Source organism: Elephantulus edwardii, unplaced genomic scaffold (assembly GCF_000299155.1).
Source record: "Elephantulus edwardii isolate Elephantulus edwardi_28Jun2011 unplaced genomic scaffold, EleEdw1.0 scaffold00441, whole genome shotgun sequence".
NCBI lineage: Eukaryota > Metazoa > Chordata > Mammalia > Macroscelidea > Macroscelididae > Elephantulus > Elephantulus edwardii.
In genome coordinates, this window is record NW_006400191.1 from 157,170 (window position 1) to 172,479 (window position 15,310).

At 42.3% G+C, this 15,310-nt stretch overlaps 1 pseudogene; it reads left to right on the forward strand.

Moving 5' to 3' along the window:
* The first annotated feature begins 3,766 nt into the window (after positions 1-3,766).
* On the forward strand, positions 3,767-8,074 carry LOC102847058 (annotated as a pseudogene).
* The last annotated feature ends 7,236 nt before the right edge of the window (positions 8,075-15,310 follow it).

Sequence of the window (15,310 nt, forward strand, 5' to 3'; positions counted from 1 at the left end):
GGGTTCTTTGGCGTGGAATTAGCTCATTGGCTCTTTGGAAAAGGAGAAGTTCAATTTTAGGTCAGTTACCTGCTGCTGATGTTAGTTAAAATATGATTTTTGCCAGTAATTGTTTTTTCAGTTTGTGGTCAGCTAGTTCCTGGAACACAAACATTCACACAAGACCAAAGGTATAGGTTCTTACAATACAGATCAAAGGTATAGGTTCTTACAACACAGATCAAAGGTATGGGTTCTTACAATACTTGGGTTTGGGGACATTATTTTTTTTTTAAATATTTTCCTTTCAGCTCCTGGCGTACATTGTCTTTATCTGGCTTAATTGTACCATGAGATGTTATTACTTCGTTTAGCGTGGGTGTGTCCCAAAACTGGTATCTGTGTTTTGCAGCTTCGTCAATGTTCCTGGCTGGGCCCTGGCATGCGGATAAAAGCTCCACTGCTTTCTGGATATCTTGCAACTTCTGCAGGGATGGTGGGATTTTTTGATGGCTGCTGAACTTTAATCTCCTGGGAATCAGATGCAGAATCTGACTTGGTGCCTCCGGAATTTGGCTTCTCTTTTTTCCTCTTCTATTTCTTCTTTTTCTTTTGGCTACCAAATCTCCTCCAGGACTTCCTTTGGCGTGCTCCTTCTCCTCCTCATTGTCCCCATCTATCCCGCACCTGTCCTGATCATCCAGCTCCAAGCTTTGCTGGCTGGCCGCAGACTCGCCATCCTAGGTGATCTCAGCTGGGCGGGCTGGGGGAGGCGGCGCGCCAGTGAGTGAGGAGGCTGGCATTCTGAGCCGCGGGCAAACCAGTATGAATTTTTTTAAAAAGAACTTTATGCATAAAAAGAAGAGCTATGACACAGCATTTATGTGCTCACCCATTTTCATTACAACATTATTTATAATGGTAAAAAGATGCAAGCAACTTAAAGCTCCCTTCAGTGCTTACAGAAGCTATAATGCATTGACTCAGGGAAGTATCATGCAATATTAAAGAAAAGTAGCAACTTGTGTTAAGCAGATGATACAACTTTGCTTGCAGGAAGTGAAAGGGATTTGAAACATTTGCTGCAGAAGATCAAAGACTACAACGTTCTTTATGGATTTTATCTCAGCATGAAGAAAACAAAAATCTTTACCACTGGACTAATAGGCAGTGCCATTATAGATGAAGAAAAGATTGAAGTTGTCAACAATTTCATTTTACTTTACTCCACAATCAACTCCCATAGCAGCAGCAGTCAAAAAGTGGAAGTATTTATTGTATTGGGGGGAAAATATGTTGTCAAGGTCCCCTCCAAAGTGTTAAAGAGCAAAGATGTCAGTTTAAAGACTAAAGTACACTTGATCCAAGCCAAGGTATTTTCAGTTATTTCCTATGAATCTGAAAGTTGTACAGTGAACAAGGGTTACAGGAGAAGAATCAATGCCTTTGAATTGTGATGTTGGAGAAGAGTACTGGATATCCTATGGACTGCCAAAAGAACAAACAAACAACAAATCTGTGTTGGAGGACGTACAATCAGGGTGTTCTTAGAGGCAAGGATGGTGCAAGTTTGTCTCATATACTTTGAGTATGTTGTCAGGAGCGACCAATTCTAGGAAAAAGACATCATACTAGAAAAGGTAGAGGGTCAGAGAAAGAGAGGGAGACCTTCAAAAAGTTGGATTGACACAATGAGTATAACAAAGGGCTTACGTATATAAGAGGTCATGAGGAAGGCACAGAATAAAGCAAGGTTCAGATCTGTTATTTGTAGCATTGCTATGGATTGTAGTAAACTTGTTGGCACTTAGCAACAAAAAAAGCAAGATAGAAAGGACTGCATAATACAAATGAATCTAGAGGATGCTATACTGAGTGAAATAAATCAATCATAAACGGATAAATATTGTATAAAATCACTGTTGTTGTACCAGAGAGTCAGAACCCACCCATAGCTGACACTCTGGTGGGTTTTCAGAGACAGTTAATCACACAAGAGGATATTGTCCATCCTTCTCCCATGAATCAGTTGGTGGCCTCAAACCACATGCTTTTAGGATTGCAGTGCAGCTTCTTGCCACTACTGTAAAAAATCGAAGAAAGATTTACACACACCTTTGATGGTTACCAGGAGTGGGTAGGGAGGGAGAGGAGAGTAAAACTTAGTAAATAGATAATAGACAAAAGTTAAGACGGGTGAAATTGAAAAGGCAAAATACCATAAAGGGATGATCAGCACAGTATCACTAAAGAAAGAGAAGACACAGAGACATATTAGGGATTAGACAAATCAGAATTACAGGGAGGAAGTGAGAAAAATGGTCTCATTTCTTTCTTCTCTCATTGTCATCCATTTGGAACCAGCTCATAGCTGACCGTCCATTGATTTTGTTGTTGTTGAAAGGTCAAGAATGACTCATAGTGACCCTATGAATAGTTGACCTGAACCTGCCTTATCCTATGCCGCCTCATCATCTCTGACACGCTAGAAGCCATTGCTGAAGTCACTGTGTTAATTCATCTCATCACTGGATCTTCTTCTCCTTTACTGACTCTCCATCTTTCCATACATGATGTCCCTTTCCAAGGAATAGCCTTGTCTAGCTTGTTGTTGATTGCCGTTGACTCAAGCGCTGCTCAGAGCAACCCTATGAACAAAAGACCTGAAGTCTTTCTATAACAATCATTGTTTCTCAAAGTTCATAGTTTCCGGAGGCATGTTGTTTAGGAAGTGACATGTCCAAAATATGAACAATGAAGCTTTGCCAACTTTTCCTCCAAGGAGCACTCTGGCTGTATTTTTTCCCCAAGACATAGTTGTTTGTTATTTTGGCAGTCCATGGGATATTCAGTACTCTTTTCCAGCACCACAACTCAAATGCATCAATTCTTCTGTCATTCTTATTCATTGTCCAGCTCTCTGATACATAGCAGGTGATTGAGAAGAGCATAGCCTGAATGAGGTGCACCTTAGTCTTCAAATAGACATCATTGCTCTTCAGCATTTTGGAGAAATCCCTGACAGCAGACTTGCCCAATGAGATATGTCTCCTAATTTCCTGACTGCTGGTACCAAGGGTGTTGATTATTGATCAAATCAAGAAGAAATCATTGACAGCTTCAATCCATTGTCCATCTATCATAATGTTGGTTGCTGGTCTTGTTAACATTATGTTGGTCCATTGGCTTTAGAAAGATGTAAATTGCACAGGCGGTGATAACCCCACTTTCTCCTAAAGAGCAGCAAGTTGATTTGAACTGCCAGAGAAATATGGCCTCTGGGTTAGCAGCATAGCTCCCTATGGATTGTTGTTGTCATTGTTGTGTACCATTCAATCAGAACCAACCCATAGCAGACCCTCCAGTGGGTTTTCAGAGGCAGTTAATCACACAGGAGGAGATTGCCCATCTTTCTCCTGCAGAGCAGTTGGTAGATTAGAACCACATGCCTTTGTGACTTTCTTACCACTAGGCCACCAGAGCTCCCTAGTCTAGGTAATTTTAATTAATGCTATAAAACAAAATATATATGAATAGTTGGATGAAGAAGAAATTTGTTTTGTAAAAGTTTACTGAAATCACAATAAAGGGGGGGAAATCAATGAAAACATGGCTGCCAATAAAATATAAAATGATGACAGAGGGAGGGAGCAGAGGAATTTTGCTGTCAAGTCAGAACCAACTCATAGCTGAAGCTCCATTTGATGTCTAAGGCTATAAATCAAATGGGAATAAGAGTGGAACCAGGTGTTAGTGGGCTAAGAAGCAAGGTCCAGCATAAGAAGACATGGCTGTCAAGATATTTGAGTCCTTCAGCAAGTTTGTCTTGGTCTTAGCAATTGTGAGAGGAGTGGTAAACTCTGCCTTATACAGTGTGGATGCAGAGTACAGAGCTGTCATCTTTGACTGATTCCGTGGAGTCCAGGACATTGTGGTTGGGGAAGGGACTCACTTTCTCATCCCTTGGGAACAGAAATCAATTATCTTTAACTGCCACTCTCAAACACGTAACATGCTGGTGATTACTGGTAGCAAAGATTTACAGAATGTGAACATCACTCTGTGAATGCTCTTCTGGCCTGTTGCTTGCCTCAAATCTACACCAGCATTGGAGAGGACTATGACGAGTGTGTATTGCCTTCCATCATGATGCCAGAGATCTCCAAGTCAGTGATGGCTCGCTTTGGTGCTGGAGAACTAATCACCCAGAAAGAGCTAGTCTCTAGACAGGTGAGCTGTGACCTCATGGAGTGAGGGCTCATCCTGGATGATGAATCCTTGATGCATCTGACCTTTGGGAAGGCGTTTACAGAAGCTGTAGAAGCCAAACAGGTGGCTCAGAAGGAAGCAGATGTTAGACAGAAAAAAGTTGAGGTCAAGAGAGAGAAAGAAAGGAGCTGGTCCCAAGAAACAATCAGGCCTTTATTGCATGGTCTGAGAGGGATGTCAAGTGACTTCACACGGAGAAGATCAAAATGGCACCAGGGCAGTCCAGGACCGTTTCTTTTTATAGGGAGGACTAGGGAAGATGCAGGAGTGGCATTGCCTTGTGGTGCTGGAGAAGAGTCTTGAGCACATTATGAACTGCCAAGAAAACAAATAGGTCTGTCTTGGAGAGGGTGAAATAAAGTTTCTTCTTGGAGGCTAGGATTTTGAAGTTTCACCTCACATACTTTGGGCATGTGGCCAGGAGAGACTGGTCCTTGGAGAAGGACATCATAATTGGAAGGGTGGAGGGACAGTACAGGAGAGGAAGACCTAGGATGAGATGGATTGAGATGATTGATACAGTTACTGGGGTAATGGGTGTTGGTGAATCAGAATTAGTGAGACTGGCTCAGAACAGAGCAAGGTTCAGAGCTGCCGTACATATATATGGTCACTATGGGTGACTCGACAACACATAACAATAGCAGCAACAACATATCAAACATTTTACTTCCCCAATTTACAGTCAGTTTGGTAACAAATTATCCTTATTTCTAAACAGTCTAAACTAACTTTATCTAAAGGAAAACAAAAACCAATATATAACTTCTTACTATTGTTGTTGTTATGTGCCGTCGAGTCATCTGTGACTCATAGCGACCCTATGTACAACAGCCCTAAACTCTGCCCTATCCTGTGTCAATCTCACCATCTCCAGTCACTGATTCAATCCATTTCTTCCTTAACAGTATCTAATTTTCCTACATTCATAGTTCTCACATTCCATGTTCCAACCACTAGTGTCTGCTTACAACTGTTCCTCCTGCTTAGTATTTTCATACTTTGAAAGTTCCACATCTGTTGCACTATCTACTAGTCTAAGTGTGTTCTATTGTACATAGCGTTTTCGAAGGCCTGCTATTTCGGAAGTGGATGGCCAATCCTTCTTCCTAGTCTGTCTTAATCTGAATGCTCAGATTTAGAAAAGTATCTGACAGAGAAGCGTTTTACAGAACAATGCACATGAAAGATGATTATTATTGAGAAGCAATTTTAAATACTGCAAAATTTCCAGATTTCAAAAGAGGTACCCATACATTAATTGGTATCCTATCGATTCCTGGGTCCTTATTTTTTTTGCCAATGCCTTCAATGCAGCTTCCACTTCCTCTTTCATTACCATTGGCTCCTGTTCATATGGTACTTCCTGAAGTTTTTCTGTGTTAATGAATTCTTTATGGTACAATGACTCTGTGTATTCTCTCCAACTTCTTTTGATGCTTTCTGGGCCAATCAATATATTGCCCACAGCATCTTTCAACATTGCTACACAAGGCTTAAATTTATTAGTTATTTCAGCTTGAGAAATGCAGAATGAGTTCTTCCTTTTTAATTCTCCAATTCCAGCTCTCTGCACATTCCATTATAACACTTTGCTTTGTCCTCACAAGCTACCCTTTGAAACCATCTGTTCAGCTCTTTCACTTTGACATGCTTTCCTTTAGATTTGGCTTCTCAATATTCCACTGTAATCTTTAGAATCTCTTCTGACATCCATTTGCTTTTTCTTTCTCCTCTGTTTTTATAATGACCTTTTGCCTTCTTCATGGAGGATGGCTGTCTGGCCAATGGACTGGAAGAGGTCCATATTTGTTCATATTCTCAAGAAGGGTGACCCAATGAATGTGGAAATTATTGAACAATAGCACTGATATCACATGTAAGCAAAATGATGCTGAAAATCATTCCAAAATGGCTGAAGCAGTACATAGACAAGGAATTGTCAGAAATTCAAGTGGGCTTTAGAAAAGGCTGTGGCACTGTGGTATCTATCATTGCTGATGTGAGACAGATGCTGGCTGAAAGTAAGGAATACCTGAAGAATGCCTATTTGTGCTTTATTGACTATGCAAAGGCATTTAACTATGTGGAACATGACAAGTTAGCGCTCACATTAAGAAGAATGGGAATCACTGAGCACTTGATTGTGCTCATGAGGAACCTATACCTGGATCAGGAGGCTGTTGTACGAATGGAGCAGGGGAGTACTACATAATTTGGAATTGGGAAAGGACGGGAAAGTGATGTATTCTATCTCCATACCTGTTCAAAATACATGCTGAGCAAATTATCTGAGAAGCAGGAAACTATGAAGAGGAATGTGGCATCAGGATTGGCGGGAGACTCATTGATAACCTGTGTTATGCAGATGACATAACCTTATTTGCTGAAAGTGAGGATTGGAAGCACCTGTTGCAGAAGATCAAGGAATGCAGCCTTAAGTATGGATTGTGTCTCAATATCAAGAAAACAAAGATTCTTACCACTCAACCAATAGGCAGTGTCATGATGGATAGAGAGGAGACTGAAACTGTCAACAGCTTCATCTTGCTTGGGTCCACAATTAACACCCTTGGTACGAGATGCATTGCGATGGGAAAATCTGCAGTTAAGGACCTTTCCAAATTATTGAGGAGTAGTGATGTCATTTTGAGGTCTTTCCGATTACTAGCTATGCATCCAAGACAATGAATAAGGATGACAGAAAAACAACTGATGAGTTTGAGCTGTGGTGCTGGAGAAGAGCACTGAACATTCCATGGACAACCAAGAAAATATGTCGTGGAGAGGGTGCAGCCAGAGTGCTCTTTGGAGGTAAGAATAATGAGGCTTCGCCTCACATACTTTGGACATATTGCTAAGAGGTGCTATTCCTTGGAGAGGGATATGATGTTGGAAAGGATGAAGGATCAGCAAAGGAGAGGAAGACTCTCAACCAAAAGGGTTGGCAAAGAGACTATATTATCTCTATCAGGGGTAATCATTGGGTCTACTTTTTTAAAAGAAGGGCTATTTTGATTTTTCATGGTGACTGTGGCAGATTTCTTCTTTCTTGGCATTATGTGATTCTTTTCTTAGTAGATGTTAGGTTGTTGTAACTAAATAATGACCCAGAGAATGGCAATGTTTTATAAAGGACTTATATATTTGTGCTATATTCTTGGTCAAAGCGTTCAGGGCCACAGGCCTGACAGAGTGTTTCACTCAAAATACCTCAATGGAAGAACAGTAAGTCTGTTCCCTTCGAGAAACCACATCTCGGCCTGGTTCAACCTGGGATGGCCCTTTCCACTTAAGTTTAAGGGGATCAAGTAAAGTAGCTAGACAACAGTATTTCATTCACCAAAGTACCAGAATGGCAAAACAGGAAGTGTTCTCTTCCAGAAACCACATCTCCACCTGGCACGACCTGGCTGGCCCCTTCTGCTTGAGATTAAAGGGTCACATGTAGTGAAACTAGAAAGCAGTGTTTAAATCAAAGTAACCAAATGGGGGGGGGGAACCCAAACAAAAACAGGAAGTCTGTTCCCTTCAGAAACCACATCTCAGCTTGGCTAACACTTGAACTTAATAACTCCCACATAGTGTAGCTAGACAGCAGAGTTTCACCCAAAGTACATGAATGGCAAAACAGAAAGTCTGTTGTCTTCTACAATCCACGACTTACCTGGCTTGACCTGACAATGCCCCTATAGCTTGAGCTTAAGAGGTCCCACATACTGTAGCTAGACAGCAGTGTTTACCTCAAAGAATCTGAATATAAAAACAGGAAATCTGTTCTCTTCCACACACTTCATCTCAACTTGGCCCATCTCTTTCAGCTTGAGCTTAAAGGGCTCCATGCCATTTAGTTAGACAGCAGTATTTTACCCAAAGTACCTGACAGGCAAAACAAGAAGTTCATTCTCTTCTAGAAACCATGATTTGGCCCAGCTTGACTTGGCCAGGCCCCTTCCCCTTGAGCTTAAAGGTTCTCATGTAGTGTAGCTAGACACCGGTGTTTCACCAAAAGTACCTGAATGCAAAAACAGGAAGTCTGTTTGCTTCCAGAAACAGGGTTTTGGGTCCATCTTGACCTGGCCCAGACCTTTCTGCTTGAGTTTATGGGGTACTATGTAGTAAAGATGGACAGCAGCATTTCATCCAAAGTATGTGAATGGAAAATCAAGAAGTCTGTATCCTTCAGAAACCATGTCTCATCCTGCTCAACTTGGCTCAGCCACTTTTGCTTGAACTTAAAGGGTACCACATACTGTAGCTCAACAGCAGCGTTTTACACTAAGTGCCTGAATGGCAAAAACAGGAGTCTCTTCCCTTCTAGAAACTGACTCACCTGACTTGACCTGGCCAGGCCCCTTCCACCTAACTTGAGTAGTTCCACGTAGTGTAACTAGACAGCAGTGTTTCACCCAAAGTACCTAAATGGCAAAAAAGAAGTCTGTTCCCTTCCAGAAACCAAATTTAGGCCCAGACCAACCTCTTGAGCTTAAGGTATGCCATGCGGTGTAGCTACACATCAGAGTTTCACCCAAACTACCTGAATGGCAAAATAGGAAATGTGTTCCTTTCCAGAAACCACTTCTAACCACAGTTCAACCTGCCCCTGCCCTTCTCATTTGATCATAAGAGTTCCAACGTAGTGTAGCTACACAGCAAGGTTTCCCCCAACCTATCTGAATGGCAAAACAGGAAGGCTGTTCCCTTCCAGAAACCATGTCTTGGCCTAGCTCAACCTGGCCTGGTACCTTGACTTGAAGCTTAAGTGGTCCCACATAGACAGCAGTATTTCACCAAAAGTACCTGAATGGCAAAATAGGAAGTATGTTCTCTTCTAGAAACCACGTGCCAGCCCTGGTCTACCTGGCTCAGCCTCTTCTGCTTGATTTTAAGGGGTCCTTGGTAGAGTAGCAGTACAGCAGTGTTTCACTCAATGTACATGAAAGTCAAAAGAGGAAATCTGTTCCTTTCCAGAAACCGCTTCTCGGCCCAGCCTGACTGTGCCTGGTGCCTTCTCCTTCAGCTTAAAATATCCATGTAGTGTATAGCTAGACAGCCGTGTTTCACCCAAAGTTCCTCAATGGCAAAAAAGGAGGTCTGTTCCCTTCCAGGAAGCAGGCCTTGGTCCAGTTTGACCTGGCTAGGCCCATACAACTTGAGTGAAAAGGGTCCCAAGTAGTGTAGCTAGACACCAGTATTTTACTCAACGTGGCAAAACAGGAAGTCGGTCTCCTTCCAGAAACCATGTGTCAGCCCAACTTGACTAGGCTATTTGCCTTCTGCTTGAGCTTACATTGTCCCATGTAGTGTAGTTACACAGCAGGGTTTCACTCGAAGTACCTTAATGAGAAAACAGCAAGTTTGTTCCCTTCTAGAAACCATGTCTTGGTTTGACTAGACCTGGGCTGGTCCCTTCCACTTGAGCTTAAGGGGTCCCACATAGTGTAGCTAGAAAGCAGGATCTCAATCAAACTACATGAATGGCAAAACAGGAAGTCTGTTCCCTTGTCAAAGTACCTAAATGGCAAAACAGGAAGTCTGTTCCCATCAAGAAACATTAATATACAGAACTATACCTTGAGGTTAAAAGGTCCCACAGAGTGTAGCTTGAAAGCAGTGTAAAATCCAAAGTAACTGAATGGCAAAACAGAAAGTCTGTTCCTTTCCAGAAACCAAGTCTGACGCTGGCCCGACTTGGGTTGGCCCCTTCTACTCGAGTTTAAAGGCTCTCACATAGTGGAACTAGACAGCATTATTTCACCCATAGTATCTGAACGGCAAAACAGGAAGTCTGTTCACTTCCAGAAAATTAGTCTCAGCCCTTCTCAACCTTGCACATGCCCTTCTACTTGAGAGTAAGGGGCCCCACATAGTGTATCTAGAAAGCAGTGTTTTACCCAAAGTACCTGGATGGCAAAACAGGAATTCTGTTCCCTTCCAGAAACCATGTCTTAGCCCACCTTGACCTGTCAAGGCCCCTTCCACTTCAGCAGCAGTATTTCACCCAAAGTACATGAATGGCAAAACAGGAAGTCTGGAAAAAGATCAGGAGAGGTAGGACTCTCTGAGAAGAGCGAGCACTCTCCATTGCTTGTGGGGAGACAAGACTGAGGCTTCCCTGGGATTGTAGGTCCCTCCACGTGATAGTCCTTGCCTCCGTGGCTGCAGGGCCATTCCAGGAACCAAATGGTACAAGAGACTTTAGTGTGAAGAACTCTGGACAGAGGGAAGACTTTTCTTGGCTCTCTGTGACAGAAGGATGACCTGCGAACCTCTGCATACAGGCAGCCCACGCAGACGGTTTTGATCTCCCACCACACCAGAGACATAAAAAAAGACAATAAGCTGCAGAAGAAAAGGTCAGGAGAGGTGGGGCTGTGCGCAGAGAGCAAGCACTCTCCATTGCATGTGGGGAGACAGGACTGAGGCATCCCTGCAGTTGTAGGTACCTTCATCTGCAAGTCCTTGCCTCTGCAGCTATGAGGCCATACCAGGGGTCAAAAAGGACCAGAAACATTAGTATACAGAACTTCATGGAGAAGGAAAGGATTTTTGTAGCTCTGCATGGGAGGATTAGCTGACTTGAGACCCCTGCACATAAGCTGCTTTAGCTGGCAGCCCAGATCTCTAAGCTCCTGCCACTCCGGAGACAAAAGAAAACATTGAGCTCCAGGAGAAAAGGTGCATGAGAAACTGCTTGAGTAGAGCATCTGGACTCACACCACTCAGCCACTTCATACATGAAGAAGGCCTATAGAGTTGGTGTCAGGGTACTACTCCAAGTCAACATTCCCACAGGGCTACAGTGCAGAACCGAGAGAATATCAAGGATTTTAGGAAAGGCAAATTTGACCTGAAAGGACTTATAGTAGAGTGAGTAGCTCAGCACATTTTAACTTAGCAACTACTTAGTAAATTATAAAGACAGAACCACCAACAACCTTCACAGTCACAATAGAAACAAACTAAGACTTATCAAAAAGAACTTCACATAATGTCAAGAAAGCAACAGGCCATTTCAAACACTGTAAAAAAAACAAATTAAGACTTCTCAAAAAAACCAAAAAACCAAAACATAAAACGCAGAGAATATCAGAGACCACATGAGTACCCACAGTCAAGAAGGCAGATGATATATGTTGATATGGAGACATTCGAAAAGATATGAATAAAAATACAAATGATAGAATAAACAATGGAAGCCACAAATGAAGGGTATAATCTAGAGGTAGAGAACCAGAAAAAATATACTAAGGAACAGTTATTTGAACAGCTACAAAAGAAGGTGCAAATGATGGAAAAAACAATGGAAATCAAGAAGAAAACCAATTCTCCAAAGACACAGAGCCAGAAGAAATATACTGATGAGGAGGAACTTACACAAATATGGAACAAAATGCAAAAAAAATGGAAGAAATAATGGAAACTATACATAAAGAGATACAAGAACTTTAAAAAACATCATAAGATAGTAAAGAAACTGCCAACACAATACTAGAAATAACAGAAAGGCATGAAAATGTAATCCAGAATATTAAGATTGAAATGGCGAAGTGCCCAACATGCTGGAAGGACACAAAAAGTAGAACAGAAGAAATGGAGCAGAGAGTCAGTGAGCAAGAAGACAAGAACATCAACAGAAACATAACAGAAGAAAAAAAATCAAAGATGAGCTATAAAGAAAATATTAGAATCATGTGGGATAACATCAAAAGGAATAACATATGTATGACGGGAATTCCAGAATATGAGAGGGACAGGGAAATCACTGAGAAAATTGTGGTAGAGGTACTAGAAGAAAACTTCCCAGGTATTATAAAGAATAAGGAAATCCACATTCATGAAGCTCAGTGAACAACAAATAGACTAGACCCAAAAAAAGGAAAACATCAAGACATACCATAGTCAAATTCTCAAAAACGAAAGATAAGCATAGAATAATAAAAGTAACATGAAAAAACAAAGAGTCACCTAGAAAGGAAGAGCCATCAAATTAAGTTCTGATTATTCAGCAGAAACCATGTGAACAAGAAGACATTGGGCTGGCATACACAGAAAGCTGAAAGAAAACAATTGTCAACCAATTGATCCTGTACAGTCTCCAGCAAATATGAAGAAGAAATCACATCCTTTCAGAAAAGAAAGAACTTAAGGAATTAGTAAAAACAAGACCAAACATACAAGAAATTTTAAGTCCTTCACACAGAGATACCAAGAAAAGTGTATGTAATAAGAACAACAAGAAAATGAACACATATGCACCAAATGAAAGATCTGCAAAGTACATAAAAAAACATTAACAAAACTGAAAAAGGAAATAGAAAACACTACTATAGTGCTTTGAGACTTCAATACACTCCTCTCAAGAAAAGATAGCACGGTTGCTGTTGTTGTTGTTATGTGCCGTCGAGTCGTTTGCGACTCATAGGGACCCTATGTACAACAGCCCTAAACCCTGCTCTATCCTGTGCCAATCGCATTGCCTCTGACACACCCATCCCAATTACCCCAGTCACTGAATCAATCCACCTCATAGAGGGTCTTCCCCTCCTGCGCTGTCCCTCCACCCTACAAAGCATGATGTCCCTCTCCAAAGACCCGTCCCTCCTGACAACATGTCCAAAGTATGTCAGGCGAAACCCCAGAATCCTTGCCTCCAAGGAGCAGCCTGGTTTAACCCTCTCTAGGGTGAATCTGTGTGTTTTCTTGGCAGTCCATGGTACATTCAGTACTCTTCTCCAGCACCACATCTCAAAGGCGTCAATTCTCCTTCTATCCTCCCTAGTCATTGTCCAACTCTCTGATGCATAACAAGTGATTGCAAAAACCATGGCCTGTATCAGGCGCACCTTAGTCTCCAGAGAGACACTGTTGTTCTTGAGCACTTTAGAGAGGTCCCTAACCACATACATTCCCATCACAATACGTTTTTTTATTTCCTGGCTACTGGTGCCAAGAGTGTTGACTGTGGAGCCGAGCAAACTGAAGCTGTGAACAATCTCAATCTCTTCACCATCCATCCTGATGCTACCGATTGGTCCAGTGGTGAGAATTTTTGTCTTCTGGACATTGAGCCTCAGTCCATATTGAAGGCTGCAGTCCTTGACCCTCTGCAGTAAGTGCATGAGGTCCTCCTCAGTTTCAGCGAGCAGGGTTGTGTCATCTGCATAACGGAGATTGTTGATAGATCGTCCACCAATCCTAACGCCATGCTTCTTCTCATAGAGCCCAGCCTCTCGCTACTAGAAAATAAACTCACAAGATATATTGAAGAATTTAACCACACAATAAACCAACGTGACCTTGATATTTATAGGCTAATGCACCCCAAAAAAGCACAGTATACCTTCTTCTCCAATGTGCATGGAACATTTTCCAGAATAGATCACAGTCTAGGTCACAAGGCAAGCACCAATAAATTAAAAAACATGGAAATAATACAAACCATCTTTTCAGACCATAATGCTACAAAAATAGAAATTAATAATATGAGCACCGTGTCCAGGGACACCATCCCACCACCATCCCACGCTCCCACACTTCTGGCACACTCTGGTGGCCTCGCCACAACCCTGCACCCCTGGTGGTGCTCCAGGGCCACTAGACACTCCTTCACGCAGCACAGAGAATTACCAACAGCTAGGGAAAGTAGATTCTGAGTCAGCACACAAAGGCACACCGCAGATCCAGCCATCATCTTAAGCCACCAGTCGAGCTGCTGTAGGACTGCTGTGCCACGAGAAAGGCTGGTAGGGTCCTAATTGGGTTTTCTTGGGCACCGCCTATAGTCTGGGAGAGTACCCAAGGGTGAGCCCACTGGTGGGAATTTGGCTGAGCTCTCTTGGGCCATGCCAACTGCCCAGGAAAGAGCAGGCCAGTGATAATTTGGCTGAACTTTTGTGGACGCTGCAGATCAGCCAGAGGCAAGTGGGTTGGTGGGAATTTGACTTTGTCTTGTTGAGTTCCCTTGGACCTAGGAACCTTCCTGGGCAGGGGCCACTGTGTAAGGACAACTGTATGAGCACCACTGGACAGGGACCAGTGAATGAAAACCGCTGGGTGGGAGATGGACGGCTGGAATTTGAATAGGGACCCCAAATGTAAGCACACCCAGACAACTGATGTCTGAGTGAGGGCCCCCAAGTAGTTGGCCTGCCCTTGTGATCACCCCAACCACGTGCATGCCCCACCCCATTTGGCTCCAGACCTGTGTCTACACGTCTGGTTAATCAACCTGCCTTTAATCCAGAGCACCTTGACCTGTCTTACTTACAACAGGCTGTTCTCACAGGCAGGCTCTGAACTGATATTTCCCTAGAGTCAGAAGTTCGGAGAAAAACACAAGTGGGATAGCTACCCAACTGATCTCTAGAGCATTATCTTCAAAACAAGAACATATCAATGTTTCGAAGAAAGCAAGCTGTCCCACACAATACACAAGCACAAAGCAAGATGTCACCCCCAAAGGGAGACACAGTATCAATGGATTTCCTGAAGCCAGGAAGTCTGATGGAACTTTCTGACACAGAATTTAAAAGAATAATGATTGAATATTTTCAATGGATGAAAGACAAACTTGAAGAACTACAGGACACGACAAGCAAAAACCAGGAGGAACTAAAAAAAAAAAAAACCAACCAAAAAACAAAACAAACAAACAAACAAAAAACAGTCCAGAAAAATGTAGAGAAAACAAACGAGGCATTAGCGGCACTGAAAAAAAACAAGAAACCACTATCCAAAATATGAAGTCCAATGTTTCAGATGCTGTCAACATGATGGAGGGAAACATGAGCAAAGTTGAAGAGATGGAACACAGAACCAGTGAAATAGAAAAACAAAATGGTCACTACTGATCTGCTAGAGCGAAAAGCAGACTCAAAAAGGAAGGGAAAAAAAGAAAACCTAAGAATAATGTGGGACATCATCAAGAGAAATAACATGCGCATCATTGGAATCCCAGAACAGGAAGAAGCAAGTAAAGGCACTGAAAAAGTTGTGGAAGAATTACTAGAGGAAAACTTCCCAGGCATAATGAAGAATGAGAGAATATATATTCAAGAAG